Source organism: Sorex fumeus, unplaced genomic scaffold, assembly GCF_029834395.1.
Source record: "Sorex fumeus unplaced genomic scaffold, SorFum_2.1 ptg000061l, whole genome shotgun sequence".
Classification (NCBI taxonomy): domain Eukaryota; kingdom Metazoa; phylum Chordata; class Mammalia; order Eulipotyphla; family Soricidae; genus Sorex; species Sorex fumeus.
The window spans coordinates 6,867,025-6,889,425 of record NW_026606118.1 but is presented as its reverse complement, the minus strand read 5'-3'; positions in this window follow the sequence as shown (position 1 = coordinate 6,889,425).

Genomic DNA, 22,401 nt, shown 5'->3' with positions numbered 1-22,401 from the left:
TTTGTAAACCACAATACCCAAAAGAGAGAGAGAACAGAGGGGAATGCCCTGCCACAGAGGCAGGGTGGGATGGGAGGTATGGGGGTGGGAGGGATACTGGGACCCGTGATGGTGGAAAATGGGCACTGGTGGAGGGTACTTGATCATTGTATAACTGAAACCCAAGCACAAAAATTTGTAAGTCTACAACTGTACCTCATGGTGTTTCACTAATAAAAATTAAAATATATATATACTTTTGTTCATCAAAAGATGCTATCAACAGAGTAAAAAAAAGCAACGCACAGAGTAAGGGGGGAAAAATCTCTAGAATTGTCTCTCAGATAAGGTATTAAGATCAAATGTATATAAATAACTCCTAAGACTTAAGGAGTTAGCAAAAAAAAAAGTAAACATTCCCATTCAAAACAGGCAAAAAACTTGAACAGGCATCTCTCTCTCTCTCTCTCTCTCTCTCTCTCTCTCTCTCTCTCTCGAAGAAGGAGGAGGAGGAGGAGGAGAAGAAGGAGAAGAAGAAAGAGGAGGAGGAGGAGAAGAAGAAGAAGAAGAAGAAGAAGAAGAAGAAGAAGAAGAAGAAGAAGAAGAAGAAGAAGAAGAAGAAGAAGAAGAAGAAAAGAGGAGGAGGAGGAAGAGGAAGAGAGAGAGATAGTAAGATAGTACAATGACTGGGGCACTTCCCTTGCATACTGCCAACCTGAGTTCAATCTCTAGTACCACATATGTCCCTCCCATTCCCACCAGGAGTGATCCCTGGTGCAGACTCAGGAGTAATCTGGAGTATCACTGAGTGTGATACAAAAACCAATATTTATACACGAATGACCAATAAGCACCAACAAATATATCTAACATCATGAGTCATGAAAAAATGTAAATTAGAGGTTGGAGCAATAGCACAGCAGGTAGGGCGTTTGCCTTGCAAACAGCCAACCCGGGTTTGGTTCCCAGGATCCCATATGGTCCCCTGAGAACTGCCAGGAGTAATTCCTGAGTGCAGAGGCTGGTGTAACCCCTGTGCATGGCCAGGTGTGACCCAAAAAAGAAAAAAAATGTAAATCCGCACCAGTTATCAAGAAAAAAAATCCCAATTTTCTGGAGTCTTATCTGAATGGGAGTGGACAGCTGCTCCCCTCCCCTCCTCTTATACTGGCAGAAGTCCCCCTGGCACACCCATAGCCACAGCCACCGCCATGCAAACAGCCCAACTTCACAGTGTCTCCCCTCGTCTCGGGAGAGATGACAAGCCAAGCCAAGGAAACTCACAGGCACACAGGCTGAAAACTCAGGACGGGGAGCGGGCTGAGATCACCCAAGTTGTACAGATCCTAGAACTCCTGAAACGCAGAGCTGCCTGTGTGAGCACACACATGGCCATGTGACACTTCCAAATTCCACACTCCTGATAGCCCAGCAAGTGCACAGCAAATGGAAAAGCAGCATAGATGCCAACCAAACTCAATAAGCAAAAGCATTAATACCAAAGGCTCAGCTAGCAACAAAAACAGCTCAGAGAATCTCAGACAATGACTTTAATAACCCCATTGTGAGGTATAAAAATGTTCACAAACTTTCTCTTACTGAACAATTTTTTAACAAATCAACCATTTTTGTAATTACCATTATTTTGTAATAAACAATACAAAATAAATTTTTTTTGCCTGCCAGGGGGGCAGGTATTAGGAATGGGTGGGAAACTCGGACACTGCTGATGGGATTGGTACTGGAACATTGAATCCCAAAACAGTTGCATTGGCAACAGCTTTTAAAAAGTTTTATTAAAACACAAATCAAAGTTACAATGAGATATTACTAAAATTGCTATTATAAGGGCTGGAGAGAGAGTACAATAGGTAAGACTTGCCTTACATGTGGTCAACCAGGGTTCAATCCCTGGCACCACGTATGATCCTCCAAGCCCTGCCAGCAGTGAGTCCTGAGCACCACCAGGTGTGCACCCACTGCAAAAAAAAAAAAAAATTAAAAGTAAAGGTAAAGGTAAAGGCCCTCCCGTTGATCGTCGATTTGCTCGAGCGGGCCCAGTAACGTCTCCATTGGAGACTTTGTTGTTACTGTGTCTGGCATATCGAATACTCTCGGTAGCTTGCCGGGCTCTCCGAGAGGGGCGGAGGAATCGAACTCGGGTCGGCCATGTTGGCCGCTTGTAAGGCGAACGCCCTACCCACTGTGCTATCGCTCCATTTTTTTTTTAAAAAAAAGAGGGGGAGAGGATATCAAATATTGGTGTGGATATGGAGAAATTAAGACCTTCCTGCTTAGCTGGTAGGGGTGTGAAACTGCTCATTAACAGTGGCAGCCTCAGAGTCATCATAGACTATGTGAATCCAGGAATTCTAATCCTAAGTCAATATTCAAAAGCATGTTCGTAGCATTATTTGAAAGAGCAATAGATGAAAAGAGCCAAAGTGTTCATCAGCAGATAAATTAGCAGAATCTGGTATATGCACACCAAAGAACATTATTCAGTCCTTACAAAGGACTTAGCAGAGCCCCGGCAGCCGAAGACCTCCGGAACCAGCCACAGCCATGCTTAAGACCACTCTCCACACGTTCGGATGAGCCTCACACATGAAGAAACCGGCAGAGGAACCCAGGCATATGGGACCCGGGGCTGAGATCTCCAAGCCTGCTCAGATCAGGATTGGGTCTCTCCACCCAGATCCCTCATCTTCCAATATGTAGGCGTTACACCCACCAACTGCCCCCGGCGCCATGTTATCCCATCAACGGCCAAGACCCAGAAACTATAAAATCCAGCTCTATATTATTTATTATAATAATAAAACATTATCTAGTTCTTACTCTTGGAGAACCCGGCAGGCTACTGAGAATATCCTGCCCACACGTCAGAGTCTGGCAAACTCCCTGTGGCATATTTGATATGCCAAAACCCAGTAACAATGATGAGTCTCATTCCCCTGATCCTGAAAGAGCCTCGAATGTGGCACTTTCTAAAATCTCAGGGCTGAAGGAGATGTTACTGGTGCCTGCTCAAGGAAATCGATGAACAACAGGATGACAGTGATATAGTGATACAAAGGATAGCATGGTGATACCAGTTGCAACACGAATTAAGCTTGAAAGAACTGTGTTAAGTGAAATAATCTAGACATAAGAAGAGCAAATAAGGTGGGATTCCACTTATCCTAGAGACAAATTCCTAGAGACATCAAGTAAGGTGGTGGTCCAGCAACTGGAGAAGGAAATGGGGAGAAACTGTTTCATTGGCACAGTTTCTACTGAGGATAATGAAAGAATTCTGGTGATAAAGGCATATGATTAGTGAAGTCAGTGCCACTGTGGTATTAGGACTAGATTACTTGTGGCCCCCTGCCAGCCACGCTGGACTCAAGCAGGTCCTTTTCCCTAGAAGGCCCACACAGCTGGGCCGAGTACCACCAGGAGGAGCGCCCAGGCCCCATGACAGTAGCTTGAGTACCCCCGCCCCCAAAATATACCAAAAGATATAAATTGGGTATTTGGTTTATTTTGAATAAATAAATAAATAATGACCCCAAAATACTCAGTAGTGTTGATAAGTAAAATCTATTTTTAATTACAAAATATTCTTTATTTATATCCACTGTTTTTATTTTTTTCTTAAATTTTTATTAGTGAAACACCATGAGGTACAGTTGTAGACTTACAAATTTTTGTGCTTGGGTTTCAGTTACACAGTGATCAAATTCCCATCCCTCCACAAGTGCCCATTCTCCACCACCACCAGTCCCAGTATCCCTCCCACCCCCCACCCCCCATCCCACCCTACTTCTGTGGCAGGGCATTCCTCCTTGTTCTCTCTCTCCTTTTGAGTGCTGTGGTTTGCAAAAGAGACACTGAGTAGCAATCTTGTTCGGTCTATGGTCTACTCTCCTCACGCATTTCCCATCCTGAGAGGAACCTCCCAACACCCTTTATTTGGTGCTCCCTTCTCTATCTGAGCTGCCTTTTTCCCTAGCGTGTGCAGCTGTCCTCAAAGCCATGGAGTAATGTTCCTGGTACTTATCTCGGCTATTCTTGGGTGTTAGTCTCCTAAGTAAAATCTATTTAAAAAAAAAAAAGTGCAGGAGAGAGAGAGAGCAAAAGAACCAAGAGATAGTCAAGAAACAAATCATAAAGGAACGAAACAGGACAGAGGTTAATATCCAAATCAGGGGAGTTTCAGAATAATACCCACGGGGCAAACAAGCGTGGAGAGGTGGATTTCCGAGAAATTGCTGGGCTGAAGAACACGCATTTCTACACGGAGAGTTGGCACCAAATACACAGCTCATTGGCTATCTCGAGAACACACCAAAGCTTAGCCACTGTGATGTGAGGCGCTGGAGATCAAGTAACCAAGAAACAAAATATTGTAAGCACTCTTGGAAAGAGAGCGACACCTGGCCAGTATACAAGTGCTGGTACTGACGTGAGCCACCCAGAGACAAGAAGGAAGGGAAGAGGGCGAGAAACAAACACATAAAACTAAAACGGTGCTTTATCTTTCACATCTGCCTTTATCTGGTAGGGGGCAGCGGGAAGGGAGCCTCCCCTGCAGAGCCTCAGAGGTCTGTGGGCCCGCCCTGGTCTTTCTCACTCCTTGAGAGCCTTTGGTTCAGCTCGGAGTCACAAGGCTGCTCGGTGATGCTTTGGTGCTGTCCAGTCCTAGACATTGATGGGGGCCTCCAGCACTATACCATGTACAGCCAAAAATGAAACCCAGCCAAGCATGTTCCTGGTCCCTGCAGCTGCCTTTAACACAGCTCAGGGCTCCAAAGGGACCCACTGTGGGACCAACTCTGGGTGTTTCTGAAAACATGGGCAGACTACGAACAATCTCGGACACTCTCTAGGGCCAAAGATCCTCCCAGTCTCTTTGCGTAAAAAGATCCATCACAATCTACCCATTTGACAATTCTCATCCCATCAAAATGTAAAACTAAACAGCCGTCACATGACTAATGAGTTTCTCTGCCCCGGCAGGTCACGCTCTGCATTTTCCAGAGTCTCTGTTCCCGAGCGCAAGGTAAACTGGACTTCTTTCAGTGTTATTATTACTGACTCTCTGGTAATTAATGGGAATTTTTCAAATTGTCTGAATCTCTATTTAAATGATTTATATAATGGACCTTCTGAGTTGCTGTTACAATCTATCATGTTGTAATGAAGCAACTTAGGTGTATTTATAACCAATTTATAGAGAATATGGCAGACTGGAGGTGATAAAACTTTCTTTTTCTCTCTTGCTTTCTCCACAGTTCTCACATCCTGTGATTGGAATAAACAGGACCCATCTTAACACATGAGCCATGGATATTTTACTGGGGGGCGCTGGCCAGTCCCCGGTGATTTATGACATGATTTCATTACAAATTGCTGTGAAGACAGCCATTGCTCACCCATGAGGTGTTGTGAGTTTACTCATAAATTTTCAGGAATGAGACACTGTGTGTGCCAGGAATGATAGAATACTGTTTACATTTCCCTCCACCAACTCTCTGAAAACAAAAGGACCTTTCAGGAAATTGGGGTTTAGGGTTCCAGTCTGAGGAGTGCAGGCTAGCACGAGTTGAATCTTAGGGGGGATAGAAAACACAAGCCCATGCCTCTGCTTGACTTTGAATCAAAGCGGACGGAGCAAGCCTCATCCCGTCTCTGTAGCAATATGACAGAAACTCTATAGTCATGGAGAAAACTTCCCACGGAAATAGAAGTTCCACGCGGGTCAAGTCCAGCCTTATTCAGATCTCTCATTCCCTAAGTCTATCAGGCCATCAGAAACCAGTAGTTGCCCAAAGCACAAAGAATTGGAGATAATCTACCGAAGAGTTTAAGCTATGTAATGTATGTATATGCTTTCCAATCGAGATGGAAGAACAAACACTTAAAAGGCGCATGGAATAGGGAGAGCTTTTGTAATCCTAAGATATTTGTGATAGAACTTAAGGTCATGAATGTAATAGCATTCTTGTATGTTTAGTCTTTGTATTATCTCTCACAGTTCCTAAAAACTGCAGATGATACTTTTTTTTTAACATTATTTTTAATTGGCCCTCCCGTTGATCATCGATTTGCTCAAGCGGGCCCAGTAACGTCTCCATTGGAGACTTTGTTGTTACTGTGTCTGGCATATCAAATACTCTCGGTAGCTTGCCGGGCTCTCCGAGAGGGGCGGAGGAATCGAACTCGGGTCGGCCATGTTGGCTGCGTGCAAGGCAGACGCCCTACCCGCTGTGCTATCGCTCCAGCCCTAATCACCGTGAGATATAGTTACAAGCTTTCATGTTTGAGTTAGAATCACACAATGATCAAACTTCTTCCTCATGATACATTTTAAGAAATATAAAGGGGACAGACTAGACAAGCACCCTAACTGCTGCTCCATCTCCCAATCCCCATCACAAGAATGATTAAGTAAAAACGGTATGCAATGATTAATAATAACAAGCATTTTGGAATGCAAGTGAGTTTAAAGCAAAAATACATCAAGTTTCCTATGTACATTTTAGAAAATTTTAATATTAGCATTTTCATGCATTTTCATTTTTCATAATAAAAATGCCTTTTTTAAGTTAGAATAATTGCATTATACTGTTTGTCCCCATGACACAGAGCTTTACCTAGGACTAAAAGGTCCTCAGTATTTTTTTTTATTGAAGTACTATATATCTTACAATATATCTTACAATCCTTTGGGACCCATTTGTTTTCTCTCATCCAAAGTACTTTACAACTTCTTCGGACCAGAGATGTAGTTAATGGGCTGAGAACACACTTTGTTTGCAGGAGACCCAGATTTGGTCTCCAACACTGCCTGGTCCCCCCAAACACCCCTAAATGTGACTAATAATAATAAAAACAATGTTAATGATAACAATAATTTATTTTATCTTATATAATGTTTCTAATTTAAACTATTTTTAGGTCAAAAGTAACTTTCCTTATTACATTTAGTTAAGAATCATTTGCATAACTACTAATTTAAATGAGCTTAATTTGGGGCTGGGGCGATAGCACAGCGGGTAGGGCATTTGCCTTGTACACGGCCTACCTGGGTTTGATTCCCAGCATCCCAACTGGTCTCCTGAGCACCACCAGGAGTAATTCCTGAGTGCTTGAACCAGGAGTAACCCTCTGTGCATCACCGGGTGTGACCCAAAAAGAAAAAAAAAAAGAGCTCAATTATATATAAATGCTTTTTTATTTTTCATTTTAAAAAGCACTACAAACAAGGTACAGATAATTTCATCACTCCCCAAAGATTCCAGGTACCCCCTTTGCAGCCCATTCATGCTTCCATATATCATATCTCTGGTCAATCAGAGATCTGCCTTATGTCAATGAGAATATAGTTATTGTTTTTGTAGATGAATCAACAGTGTGGAAACTTTTGTCTCCAACTTCCCTCATCCAGCATGCTTTATTTATCCATGTCGTTGTGTTTCAATAGTTTGCTTCTTTTGTGATGCTCCACATAATGTTTAACTCACCATTATCCATGTACCACTTTGTAGATATTCGGGGATATTTCCAGGTTTGGCCTACTGTGATTAAACCTACTATGAACATTTGAACTTTTTTTTTTTGCATAAAATAAGCCTGAACATGTGCTATACAATGAACATGTATTTTCTGAACATGTATTTTCTTTTGCAAAATACCCACAAGCAAATGTCTATATCACATCGAAAGAAACATATGACATTTTTAGAAACTGCTAAACAGATCTCCAAAGTGGTTGCACCAACTTTATTTTCAGTCACATGCATGAGAGTTCCACTTGTCCTGCCTCCTTGTCAACACTTGGAATTGATGGTCTCATTAATTTTATCACTTCTATAGATAAATAGTGGTTTCCCACTGTGTTTGATTTATGCATTCCCCTGGTGGCGAATCATACTATATATCTTTCATGTGTTTATTGGTCATTCATTTATCTTCTTCTAAAGGTATTTGTCAATTATTTTTCTATTATTTTGTGTTGGATTGTTGGTCTTTTTGTTATTGAATTATGAAAGTTCTTTATGTATTCTGGATGCAAAACCTTCGTCAGACATATGTGCAACAAATATTTCTTCCACTAACTTTTCTCTTTGGTTGGTGAAGAAAAGGGAATAGGAGGGTTTGGACCACATTGTGGGATGCTCCTGGTCTGGGCTCAGGAGTGACCCCTGGTGGTACTAAGGGGTGGTATATGTGATGCTGGGGATCAAATCAGAGTTTGTGGTATGCAAGGCAAAATGGATACAGGTACCCAAACCTGTATCCCCCAGGTTTGGGTACCTGTATCCTCCCTCTCTCTACCTCTCTCTATCTCTCTCTGTCTCTCTGTTTCTGTTTCTCTCTCACCTCTCTCTGTGTGTCTCTGTCTCTATCTCTGTCTCTCTCTTTCTCTGTCTCTCTCTCTCTTTCTCTCTCTCTCTCTCTCTCTCTCTCTCTCTCTCTCTCTCTCTTGTCCATAGCTTTCCTTTTCTTAATAGTACCTTTGAAGAACGAAAGACCTAAGTTCTAAGAAAATGTTCAAGTTTTCAGTTTTGTCGGTGTTCATGCTGATTTGTATCCTGAGATACAAATTTGCCTTTCCTAATGTTGAAAATGTTTCTTCTTTTTTAGGTTTATAATTTCAGCTTTTCTGTTTTGGTTTTTTTTGTTTGCTTTTTATTTTATACCTCCTCCGAAACTATGATTTAGCTAAGTGTAAGAATCTCTAGTTTAGTGCTTTCCTTTAAGCACTTTTGACACTGGTTGGTGGGACTGGAACACCACCACTTGGGAAGCCCAAAATTTGTAAAAGCAAATCTTAAGACTGGCCACAAAACTAAGGAGAAGGGCTGAAGGTGCACATGGCATAAACTGTCAGCTAGAAACCATACATCTGGTGCTCACCTCAGAGCCAACCACAAAACAGAGAACAGAGCAAACGACCAGTATCTACCCCAGAGACAGAAAAGGCCACTGTCCCCAAGGGTATTGCACATCTGTGTGTCCCACTAACACCATCATGTTCACTGAGGTCAGCAGCACAGGCCACCCTCGGGCCCAGTTCCCTGCCGCTCACCAGCCTTTTCTGCTCCCGCTTATGTCTCCCACCAACCCAGCTTGAGAGTCCGATGGTTTGGGGACAAGGCCATAATCAGCTCAAGCTCTGGAATAAACTTGGTTATCTCCTGACAACTCTGGTCTCTTGAAGACAAGCCTTCCTGTGGCCAGCAGCCCAACCTTGGATTCTGTACCAATTGGGAGAAAAGGTCCCAGAGTCAACAGGGAGAGATATTGGCGATTCATCTTGGCTTTGGTCCTAAAACAAACATTTCCCCACTTGCGTATCCATGTTGCCTCAGTAAGAAATAATTTTAAAAATCAAAATAAGATGCCTCCCCTCCGTCTGATGGCTTATTCCTTTGCAAGAGTCTGCATTTCTCTGCTGTCTTTTATTTCTTTATTGTCATTCTGCAGTTTTACTGTAATGTGTCAAGGTGTGAGTTGCTTGCTCCGCTTAACAAGTAAGATGCCCTTTTCATTTCAAGATCTGTGGCTACCTTTAATTCTAGAAAAGTTTTAGTCGTGTGTGTGTGTGTGTGTGTGTGTGTGTGTGTGTGTGTGTGTTGAATTGCTCAGGGGTCCCTCCCATCCTGATGCCTGGTGGGGGAGGGGGTTACTCCAAGCAGTACTCAGGAGTTTGTGCAGTGCCAGATTGAACCCGGGCCTCCTGCATTCAAAGCATAGCCTCAGCGCATCAAACTCTCTCTCCAGCTTAAAGCTTTTCAAACACTGCTTCTCTGCAAGTTTGCTAAGTCTTTTAAGAATACCTAGATGGCCTTAGTGCCTACCTTGTACACATGATACTGTGGACTCAGTTCTGGTGCTTCTGATCATACAGTTTTCCTCCCAAGCATGCAGTCACCAGCCCACTATGGCAACAAGGGAAGGGGAAATCTCACTCTCTTTTGGGTTTTTTTTTTTAGCTTCCTCTGGCAGTGCTCATAGTTTATTCCTGTCTGGGCTCGGGGGATCATTTGCAGTCCTGGGGATTGAACCTGGGATGGCAGCATGCAAGGCAAGTGCCCTAACCACTGTACTAACACTCCAGCCCCCGGGAAAGTTCATTCTAAAAACTGTTATTCAGACAAATGGATAAAGAAACTACGTACATCTACACAGTGGAATACTATGTGAGCACCAGGGAAAATGAAGTCATGAAATTTGCTTATAAATGGATGGACATGGAGAGTATCAGGTTGAATGAAATGAGTCAGGAGGAGGGGGATAGACATAGAATGATTGCACCCATTTGTGGGATATTTAAAAAAAAAGTTATGAGACTAATATCCAAGGACAGTAGAAACAAGGGTCAGGAAGACGGGTCTGCGGTTGGAAGCTATCACAAGGGGAAGGAGGGGAGAAGAGGGCAATTGGGATAGAGAAGGGACCACTATGACAATGACAGTTGGAAATGATCACTATGAACAAAAACTGAATGCTTAAAGGAGGTAAAGGGAAGATACTCTTCCAGTACCTGTATTGTAAACCACAGTGCCAGAAAGAGAGAGAGAGAGAGAGAGAGAGAGAGAGAGAGAGAGAGAGAGAGAGAGAGAGAGAGAAAAGTGACTGCCACTTGAGGAGGCTGGAGGTGTTGGGAGGGAAGCTGGGGACACTGGTGATGGGAAATGTATCCTGGTGAAGGGATGGGTGCTGGAACAAACACTGTAGGACTGAAACCCAGTTATGAACAAGTTTGTAACTGCATATCTCACTGTGATTCAATTTAAAAATAAATGAGAAAATGGAGATTAAAATTTTTTAAAAGTTTCTTAGAATCTCTCATAATTAAATGGAAATGAAAATTGAAAAATAAAAAATAAAAACTGCTACTCCCTGCTCATAATCACAGAGATTTCCCCCCACTCCTCCCCGCGCAGGGAACTGTAAAGTTTCCTGATCTCATCTCTCACTTGCCAGTGGGGAATCTGGGGCTTCTCCACACCCAGATCTCCATCCCCCTTCTTCACTATGCCCACGTCAGTATTGTATTTATAGGGGTTGTTGTTTGATTTGGGTGTCTGTATTTTTTATTTCCAAAATACCTGGCTCCTCTTCCCTTACGCCCCACTATTCTTTTTCCCCCTTTTATTTTATTTTCTTTTTTAATTTTTATTAGTGAAACACCATGAGGTACATTTGTATACTTACAAATTTTTGTGCTTGGGTTTCAGTTATACAATGATCGAGTATCCCTCCCACCCCCCCCACCCACCCCATCCCACTCTGCCTCTGTGGCAGGGCATTCCCTTTTGCGCTCTCTCTCTCTCTCTCTCTCTCTCTCTCTCTCTCTCTCTCTCTCTCTCTCTCTCTCCCTCTCTCTCCTTTTGGGTGCTGTGGTTTGCAAAAGAGGCATTGAGTGGCAATCACGTTCGGTCTATAGTCTACTTTCAGCATGCTTCTCCCATCCTGGGCGGATCTTCCCAACACCCTTTATTTGGTGCTCCCTTCTTATCTGAGCTACCTTTTCCCCTCGCGTGTACATATGCCCCACTATTCTTAATATGGCTGCTTTCACATTTTGTATCTTGTATCATGTATACAAGGTAAAGATTTAGCAAACATGGGGAGAAGCAGTGTTTAAAAATCTTCACCCTGGAGAGAGAGCTTAAGATAAACAAAAAATTAAGATTTTATCTTATTCAACGTTGGAGAGGTCTCCTGTCTATTCTGTGGCTGCAACCAGCAATGCTGGTACCACGTGGGGGAGTGGCAGGGGACTGGGCATCCTCCTCCAAAAACAACGCCTGAGGTCGTTTGCAGCATCGCCTGGGGACCACACCCCCTAGGGATGAGCCCGGGCTCCAGCGTGCCACACACGCTAAGTCCTTGAGCCAGCTGCGCTGACCCAGGTTGTCTCTTTTAATACTCATTTTCCCTTTTATAAATACGCGTTTTTATGGTGGGGCTTACCTTTAGCCTGGAAGTTCGTCCTGCGGAGCTAACCTCCCTTCTCCCTGCTAACGAACCCCAGTTTGAAGCGCTGGAGCACTGCGTCCAGCCCACGGACCTGATGGGTCTGGTTGTGCCCCTGACTCGCTTTGCTCCTGGCGCCCAGAGAAACCAGGCGGCCGAGTTCTGCCAAGGAGTCAGTTTGGAGCTTCTGCTCGGGAGCTTCAGGGGAGGTGGGAACCGAGACCCTCCCCCCAAGCCACAGCAGTTGCCTGACGCCCAACACGCAGCAGACGCAAACAGCCGACACCAAGAAAGGCCTTGGGTGGTTGGTCGCAGAGACGCGTTGCTCTGGGTCCCGAGAGCGCATCCCTCCCGCGCTTCTTCTTAAAAACAGATCCTGGGCCGCAGGGATGGTTCAGGAGGTAAGGGGCGTGTCCTGCAGGAAGCCTGTTTCAACCCCAGCACAGCCTGGGGACCCCCAGCGCCGCCAGGAGGACCCCTGAGCACAGGGCCAGGAGTGACCCCTGACCACTGCCAGGTGCGGCCGGAAGATAAACAGATAAATAAATAATAGTGTTGGGTTCCAGACACAGTTACTTGACGCTCAGAGTCATTCCGCACCCGCAGGGGTCAGGCTCGCCCTCCCGCTGGGGAGGAGGTGCCCGCTCCTAGAAGACCCAGGTCCCCCAAGGCAGCTCACCTGCAGGGTCTTTCTTGTCCCAAGCCCCAGCAGGGCAGGGGAGGGCTGGGCACTGGTTTCCTGAAGAGTCCACATTTCCTCAGCTTCCAGAATACTCTGAGAGGCTTCCTGAAGCAGCCTGAAGGTCCACCCGCTGCCCCATGTCCACCCGGCGTCAACTTCCCGGGAGACCACCACCCCTCCCCCGGTCTCCAAGGTGCCCGCACAACCTCACCACTCTGCATCCGCCGGCTCAAAAGAGCGGCCCGTGTCCCCCACCTTCTGGTCCAAGGCAGCTCCAGCTTCTGCTCTCTGCGCACCAGAGAGGTTTCCACCGCTACTGGATTTGACGTCTTGCCTGAAGTTCCCGCTGAAGATTAAAAAATAATAATTAAAAAAAAACTATGCTGAGTGCTTCTTACAAATAGGCTTTTCCTTAGAAGAACCCGGGGAAGGGGGGAGGGTGTGACGTGGGAGGGGGCAGACACATACAGAGAAAATTGCAAATCCACGACCACTGTTAAAACTGGAATGCTTTCTAATTTTATTTCCATATACATGTATACACATTGATTTATAATATTGTGTATCCAGGGCTTTAGCCTGGTCGTTGGAGGTTGGCGTGGGCAGAGGGCCTGTCTGAAGCACAGATAACCCCAATTCCATCCCCAGCACCCCATATGATCTCCCGAGCGCAGGTGGGAGTGATCCCTGAGCACAGAGTCAGCAGTAAACCCTGAGTACAGCTAGTGTGGTCCAAACACCAAATATGTATAATGTATAAATGTCAATGTAAGACATAAGGTAGTAGTTTGCTTTTTATCATTCAACATATTATGAATATTTCTCGTGTCTATGTAAATAGCACGGCACTGTAGCACTGTCCTCCCGTTGTTCATCGATTTTCTCGAGAGGGCCCAGGAACATTGTGAGACTTACTGTTACTGTGTTTGGCATATTGAATACGTCACGGGGAGCTTGCCAGGCTTTGCCATGCAGGCGAGATACCCTCGGTAGCTTGCCGGACTCTGCGAGAGGGAAGGAGGAATCCAACTCGGTCGGCCGCATGCAAGGCAAATACCCTACCCACTGTGCTATGGCTCCAGCCCATCTTTGTAAATACATTTATAATATATAAAACTACATAATAATGCTTATTATATATTTAGAATGTATAAATAGCATTCTCACAAATGTCTCTATGTCATAGACAAAAGAGAGCAACAATAATTTCCCTGCACTCTGATTTTAGATATTCTGTTGTTTTTCGTTTGTACATACTATACATAATGTTGCATCATAAATACTTCAATATTTCCTTAGGACAAAATCCCAGAAATAGGATTACTGAGACAAAAGATATGAACATTTAAATATATAAACATATTGCCAAAGCAGTCTCCCAACAAATGTTCATCCTCTCAAGCTCTGAGTATAATACTGTTTTAAACTTGCCAATTTGATAGATAAAAACGTCTGTGTTCTTTTAATTTACATTGCTTTGATACTCAGAAGTTTGAACATTTTTCATATGTTAATTAGCCATTTGTCTTTCCTTCCAGTGCATTTTAAATAAGATTGTATTTACTTACAACGTTGCAAAAACAGTGATTTCACAAATCAAATCAAAATACCTGATTCCACTCAGAGAGTGCATAAACCAGCCAGAAGAATCCATCTGAATAGCCATTTAAAATGGCCATCTCTTTTTTGAATGTGGAATTATCTTCATTTATTTCAGATCCAAATTATAATTGAACCCAGTCCTTAGGTAATTCACAGTCCATTGTAGGAAGAAAAAAGAGAGAGAGAGAAATGTGCTTATAAACGGACAAAGTCCAAATCAAATTTTTATAGAATTCTATCTCACTCAGTATACTTAGATATAAGTGGCTATCTATAGACTTAATTCACAGATATAATTAGCTACAGGTGTAGATGATTTTTAGCTCTAGACTTCACTATAATTATAGATATATATGTATATATATCTAACTTCTGGCCATGAGCAAACTTGCTTTGAAGTCTTTTTGGAACTTCAGTTGAGGGGCCAGAGAGATTGTCCAGAGGTCAGGGGCTTCCCTTGCATACGCCCGACCCTGGTTCAATCCTGGTACCGTGTATAGTGCCCTGAGTACCAACCTCCAGGAGTGAGGCATGGGCACGATAAGGTTTGAGCCCCAAACCCAAAACAGAACCAAACAACAAAGCTGCTCACGGGGTGTGACTCAGGGGCAGGGCACCTGCCTGGCACGAGAGATCCTTGATTAGATCTCCTGCACCGCGATAAACCAGCGCTTTCATTAATTAACTCTAGCCGCAGCTGATGGACTATCTGAAAATTTTACCAGCCACCACTGTGCCCCATAAATGACAAAGTAAACCAAAGATGGGCCTGGGGAAATAGAGCACTTGCTTGGCACCTGTGAGGTCCTGGGTTCGATCCCTGGCACAGCAATAATAAATTCATTGAATAAAACTAAAGGTACATCTTATTTTTAAAAAAAACTGAAAACATGCTCTATGGAGAACACAAGGGATTGCCCTGCCACAGAGGCAGGGTGGGATGGGAGGGATGGGGGTGGGAGGGATATTATCCATGGTGGTGGAAAATGGGCACTGGTGGAGGGATGGGTATTTGATCATTGTATAATCGAAACCCAAGCACAAAAAATTGTAAGTCTACAACTGTATCTCATGGTGTTTCACTAAAAATAATAAATAAATAAATAAATAAATAAATAAATAAATAAAAACATGCTCTATGAAGAAAGACCTCATGTCTTCTTCCTGGCAATGATGAAGCTAGAGACATTTCAAAGCATTTATGGAGACAGATAGGGCTGGAGCGATAGCACAGCGGTAAGGCGTTTGCCTTGCACGCAGCCAACATGGCCAACCCAAGTTCAATCCCTCCGCCCCTCTCGGAGAGCCCGGCAAGCTACCGAGAGTATCTTGCCCACACGGCAGAGCCTGGCAAGCTCCCCGTGACGTATTCGATATGCCAGACACAGTAACAACAAAGTCTCCAATGGAGACGTTACTGGGCCCGCTCGAGCAAATCGATGATCAACGGGAGGGCCTTTTTATGGAGACAGAAATGCCAAGGTAGTCAGGGGGTATTTGGGGTACCAAGAAGCCAGGTTGGAGGGAGGCAGAGACTAGACGACTGTAAGGGCTGGGGTCCTCGTCTGAGCAGACCCCAGACTGGAAAGATCCTGGAGGGTTCTGGTTATGGGTAAGGGCTTGAGTCACCTCCGGGGTTCACTCCCCATTCATTCGAGAACACACAGGCTGGGTGTGTTCTAGGCCCCTCCTTGGTGACCGCATCACAGTTCCTCGTTCAGGACTGAATCGGGAGCAGAACGCGTGGCACACGGGAGATGTTCAGTGGTTGGATTTCTCATGACTGTTCCCCGTGGTGACCTGCAATCACTAGGAGATCGACCCCATAAGGTCATGGGGAACCCAGGGTAGGGAAAGGGCAGGGTGGGGTCTGTCGGGGACAGGAAGACACTGGGCAGGCATGGCCAAGCAGGAGTCAGTGAAACCCCTTGCAGGCTCATGGAAACGGGCGTGAGAAAAAGAAGAGAAGCAAGAGAGCACAGCACCGGGGCGAAAGGGCAAAGGAGGGTGGGAGCAGCATTTCACTGCATCCTGAAAAATCAGGCGCCCCAGAAATGCAGCGCCCTGAATTCCCGGCTCAGTGTGGGGAGCCCCAGGCTGCCTGCGGCGAGGCTGCAGCTTGACCAGGGACTCTCTGCGAGAGAGGGCTGTGTCCTTATGGCCATTTGCGAGGTTGAAGGGCGCCTGGCCAGGCCGGGAAGCGGCAATAATGTGCCGAGTGCGCGGAGCGGGGCAGGCAAGGGTCTGAGCCGGGCGCCGCACCTCGCGCTAAGAGCTCGTTCTCCCCGATGACAGCCCTGGCTTCTCAGATGATGCGTTTCTTCCCCATGTTGCCAGTTCCTCGCTCAGGCTTCCTGGGCTTTGGCCAAGACCCAGGGCACCCGGCTTTTCTCAATCCCGTCCATGGGCATGGACCGTGCAACATTTCACTGCATCCTGAAAAATCAGCCTGCTAGCAAGGCTGTGCCTGCAACAGAGGTGCCCAGGCTTGCTTGGCTGGTATTTCCCTCTGTTTGAGGGGCAAAAATAGCACAGCAGGGAGGGCATTTACCTTGCACCCGGCCAACTCAGGTTCCATTCCTTCGCCCCTCTCAGAGAGCCCAGCAAGCTACCGAGAGTATCTCGCCTACACGGCAAAGCCTGGCAAGCTATCCGTGACGTATTTGGTATGACACAGTAACAAGTGTCGCAATGGAGACGTCACTGGGCCCACTCAAGCAAATCGGTGAACAACGGAAGGACAGTGACAGTGACCAGCACCCACTCCCTCTGAAAATCTTACCTTCCGAACAGAAAGGGGTCCCTGATGTGTCCAGGTCAGGGTGGGGTGCAGCCTGGCTTGGGTTTTAGAAGTCAAAGATCAAAGTCCTCTTTTTCCAGTTAGCAGGGACTTCCTCTCTGTAAGCCCTTCACCTGTGCCCCAAGTACAGGCAACCTAATGGCCCACCTGTAAATAACGACGTCCGGGCTGTTCAGCTAGAGAAAGTGCCGCGCCAGGTTGGAGCTGATTTACTCTGAAATGGTTTGGGCTCTCCCTTCCCTTTCCTGTGGCTACAATGATGAGGGGAGAGAGGGTTGGGGAGGGGCACCAGTCTGCTCCATTGTGATGATGGGGTTGGGATGCGGGTTTTGGGGTGTTGCCACCTACCTGTGTTGCCACCCACCAGCACCAGGGATCAAACTCGTGGCCTCCCACTTGCAGGCAAAGCACATTAGCCACGAAGATGTCCCCAGACCCTGATCAAAGTCCTTCTTGCCTGTTCTTTCCTGCTCCTTTCTGCTTTTCATGCACCAAAACAGAGACACAAGCATACTTCCTGGCTCCCTTTTTAAGTTTTTGCTCCCAACGTAAGGAGGAGCAGAATACAGAGGAAATGAACCCTTGATCTGATATTTTTTAACCACGATTTTATTCTGTGTCACTTAATTTATAATAATGTAAAGACTGATGCTTTTAACAACACTTACAACCCTTCGCCACCACCAAAGTGCCCAAGGCCCTTCACCACTGCCCTTCTGTTCCCTTTAGTCTCTTCCTTTCCGCTCCCCTCCCCCTCCCCCAGCTCGGTAATATGACTTTTATAATCCAAAGCCAAGGACGTGTCCGGTACTGTTCAGTACTATCACTTTTCTTGTTCTGTTTCTTCGTAGATCACGGGTAAGTGAGATCATCCAGTACTTGTTCTTCTCCCTCTGATTGTTTGGCTCTAAATGAGACCCACCAGTTCCATCCACACTGCAGTGAACTGCAAGACCTCATCTTTCCTTAGAGCTGTGTGGTATTCCATGGTGCATGTACGCCTCCTCCAGTCTCCATTCACCCACCATCAGTCAGTCAACCACCAATTTAAATTCATCTCTTGATCGTCACCAAAGGAGCTGACCTGTGGAACTGAGACCCATCCTTCTCTCTCTCTCTTCTCTTTCTCTCCCACCCTCTCACGCTCATAAAGAAGATCTCGATTTTTGTTTCTTCAGAGACAAATTATTGTCTCTGCTGTGATGGCGTGGACTAGAAGAACGTCTGTCCGTGTCAAGACTAGTTTAATCATGTGGAGTTAACATTTTTAATGAAATTACTATCTGTGTCTTTGATAGGCAATAATAATTCTTTAGAAAATAATTATTCCCGGGAAGGAACTCAGTATGAAATGTACATGAGTTGTCTCATCTATAAAATCACTTATCACTTATCACTTAATCCCCGTTATTCATCGATTTACTCGAGCGGGTGCCAGTAACGTCTCCATTCATCCCGGTTGATCAACCCTGAATGATCGGTTTGAGGCTCTGCATGTTCCTAGAACAAACAGATACCATTGGGCTATGCTAGCATCTATAAAATACCAATTATAATATATTTTATACCTGCTTGACATAATTTTGCTATAAGAAGAAATGTAGCAGAAGGGGATAGAGTGGAGGGGGCTAGAGTGGAAGGGGACAGAGTAGAAGGAGCTAGAGTGGAAGGGGACAGAGTAGAAGGGGACATAATGGAAAGGGACAGAGTGGAAGGGAACAGGGTGGAAAAGAATAGAGCAGAGGGGAATAGAGTGGACGGGGATAGAGCAGAAGAGAATAGAGTGGAAGAGGATAGATGGAAGGGCATAGAGTGGAAGTGGATAGAGTGGTAGGGCATAGAGTGGAAGGGGATAGAGTGGAAGGGGATAAAGTAGAATGGGGCTAGAGTGGAAGGGGCTAGAGTGAAAAGGCACAGAGTGGAAAGTAACAGAGTGGAAAGGGATAGCGTGTAAGGGAATAGAGTAGAAGGGGATAGAATGGAAGGATACAGAGTGGAAGGGAATGGAGTAGAATAGGACAGAGTAGGATAGGACAGAGTGGCCAGGGATAGCATAGAAGGGGATGTATCACTTACTAGAAGGGGGCAGAGTACTGCAATAAAAGTAGGTACAGTGAAAGGGATGAAGTGGAAGGGGATAAAATGAAAGGAAAATTCAGTGGCGGGAATGGAATGGAAGTAGAAATGAAAGGGAATGGAGCAGAAAGGGGCAGAATGCAAAGGATACGTAAGTAGACAAGGATGGAGTAAAAAGGTCATGAAGTGGAGTGCAGAGGATGAAGTGGGAAAGGATGGAAGAGAGGGGGCTAGAGCAGTAGGGTTGGGGTGAAATAGGTAGGGTGATGGATGGAGGAGTGGGTGGAGTGGAAAGGGCACGAAAGGGAGAAGAGGGAGATGGCCTGAACCCCTCAGAGGAAGCTGAAATTCGTAGAGGCTGTTTGGACAACTCTGGACTCTGAAGCATGATCCAGGTCTTCACAGTCAAGCACAGGGTCATACTGCAGCACCCCCGGAGCACAAAAAGCCCCCTGCAGAGGAAAAAAGCCGGCATGGAGCCGTGTGCCACCGCTGCAGTTCCAGGTATGGGGACCGCATCCCATGGAGGCCTCCAGTCAGCCCACGGTCAGCTCCCTCCCATGAACCACCCACGCTGAAGGAAGAAACCAGTCCCGGGCAGCTGAACCAGGGAGGCCATCGGCACTGCTGGCATCTCTGCCGAAGAGAGAAGAGAAGGAATGGTCTGGGGGGGCGGCGTGGAGGGTTCCTCAAGAGAGACCACCCACCATTGGACAACAGATGGGCAGGCACGTCCCAGTCATAGGATACATAGGATAGAATGGGTGGTCAACACCTCAGATGTCCCAGACCCAGGGGTGTTGGGCCCCCTAGAAACCCATCACAGTTGGAAAGACACAAAGCAGGTGGCAGGTTGAGGGGCACATGGGTCAACCCCGACTGGCACAGGCCAGCTGGAGAAGGGAGCTCATGGTCTCATCAGGACTCTCTTCCCATCCCAACTACAAATTTATTCTGGGCAAAAGGTGCCACCCCCTACGTGATCCAGGCTTCATACACCAGCTCACGCTGCCTCCTCGCTCTGCAGCCCGAGAGCCCACCAAGACGCTGAATGACATGCTCTGTGCAGTTGCCCCCAAACCTGCGCTTCCCCTCTTAATTTTTGTGCCACACCTGGCAGTGCTCAGGGCCACTTCCTGGCCTGCATTCGGGGGAACATGCGGTGCTGGTGATTGAACCGCGGTCCTGCAGAGCTCCTGCATGCAAAGCATGCGCCCAGCTCGCTGAGTTCTATCCCAGCCCACCGCCAGCCTTTTAACTCAAGTTAGATTCGCCTTGTGTCTCGACTCCTCAGCTTCTGACAACTTGGCTGCCCTTGCTGAACTTCCCTCTCTGCAAACTCGAGGTCTATTGGAAATCCAGAGTTGTCACCGGCGTCCCCTGAGCAATCAGCTTGCCGTCACAGGAAGGCCTGCTCTTGCCGTGGCTGACTCTGGGGACACAGCCGCTGCCTCACTCTGCGGAATACAAATAAAGAAGAAAAAGACACGGAGTGGAAAAGCTGCCACGGTTCCCAGGGAAATTCGCCGGAGCTGGTCCCATGAAGCCCCTCCCACCCCACGCTGGATTATGCAAAACACCACCGGCAACACCCCCTTCTGCAGCATCACCAGCAAATTCACTTGGTCTGCTCCTTTCCCATGCTCTGCACCCCCAAGTGCTCCGACAGGCGAGGGAATGCAAAGCTCTGCTCTCCCCCACCGGCCCGGGAGGCCAGCTGGCTGTGGGCAAAGGTGCTGAGGATGGCTTGCCAAAGGTGCCACAGGGAAGCAGCGGGCTATGTGCCCTGGGTACTGGCAGCCGGGCTGAGTTGGTGCCTTCGATATTTTCTTTCAAACGAGCCTTTTTGCTGCTGTAGTGGCTGGGCTTGTCAGTTTTCAGGACTAATGGATTGTGATGGGGTGTCAGGGGAAGTCAGCAATCAATGTTCGGGGAGAAGGTGGGGGTGGGTGGGTTCCCATCAAGGCTGACACGGCCAGGAACGGAGGTCCAGTGGCCTGTTATAGAAAAGGAGACGAGAAATTCGGGGCTGTATACGGCTTTTAAGACGAGTATAGATTTTTATCCTTTGAGGAGGCGGCTGGCTGCTCTCCTCAGCTTTCAACTTTACCCATCCCCAACCCTGCACTCTGGGTTTTAAAGAGACGTTTTAGCATACGGTTCAAATGGCCATTTCTGTTGTGGGTTGTAGTGAGTCTTTGCAAGAGGGTGACCCAGTCCTGGGCCATGTCTGTGGGATGTGGGGGGAATGGGTGAAGATACAGGAAGTTAATCTTTATTAGGAAAATCTCGCTCAGGATACAGAGTGGTGTGCTGTTAGGAATGTCATGTGGGAGCTCTTGGGGATGGTCAGAAGAGAAAGAGTCCAGGGTTGGGTGCCCCTCACATCCAGGGCGAGGAGTTTCATAGACAAAACCTTTTACTGTCAGTTCATGGAGCCCAGTTCTAACATTGTGGTTCAGGACACAAGAATAATGTTTGTAGCTATGCATAAAATCCATCTGCAGTCCAATCTACATTGCAACTCTATTCACAATAGCCAGAATCTGGAAAGAACCCAAGTGCCTGAGAACAGATGACTGGATAAAGAAACTATGATACATCTACACAATGGAACACTAAACAGCCATTAGGAAAAATGATGTCATGAAATTTGCTTATAAGTGGATGGACATGGAGAGTATCATGCCGAATGAAATGACTCAGAGAGAGAGGGACAGACATAGAATAACTGCACTGATTTGTGGGATATATAAAAAAAATAGTATATGAAGAATACCCAAGGACAGTAGAAACGAGGGTCAGGAGGACAGTTCCATGATAGGAAGCTTGCCACAAAGTGGAGGGGGAGTGTAGTTAGGACAGAGAAGAGAACACTATGACAATGATAGTTGGAAATCATCACTCTGGAAAAGAACTGAGTGCTGAACGGAGGTAAAGTGATATGCATAAATATAGAACATTCAGTCCCCGTTCCAGGCTGTATTCACCGGGGCAACTCAGGGGGGCAGGTGAGTTTCCCTCCCCACCCCAACAGATCCCAGGCAGCGAAAACCATATAGAACTCAATCCCCACCTTGATCACAGCTGCTCTCCACAGGTTCAAATGAGCCTCACCCGTCAGTGAACCTGCTGTTTAATCATTCTAAATTTTACAATTCCTCTCATACTCTACAGCACTGATGTATCAAGAGTAGCACATCCAAGGGGTTAATCACTCCAGAATGAAATTCAACAATCTTCACACACTTTCCTCTAAGGAAACTTTATTGGACCATTTTTATCA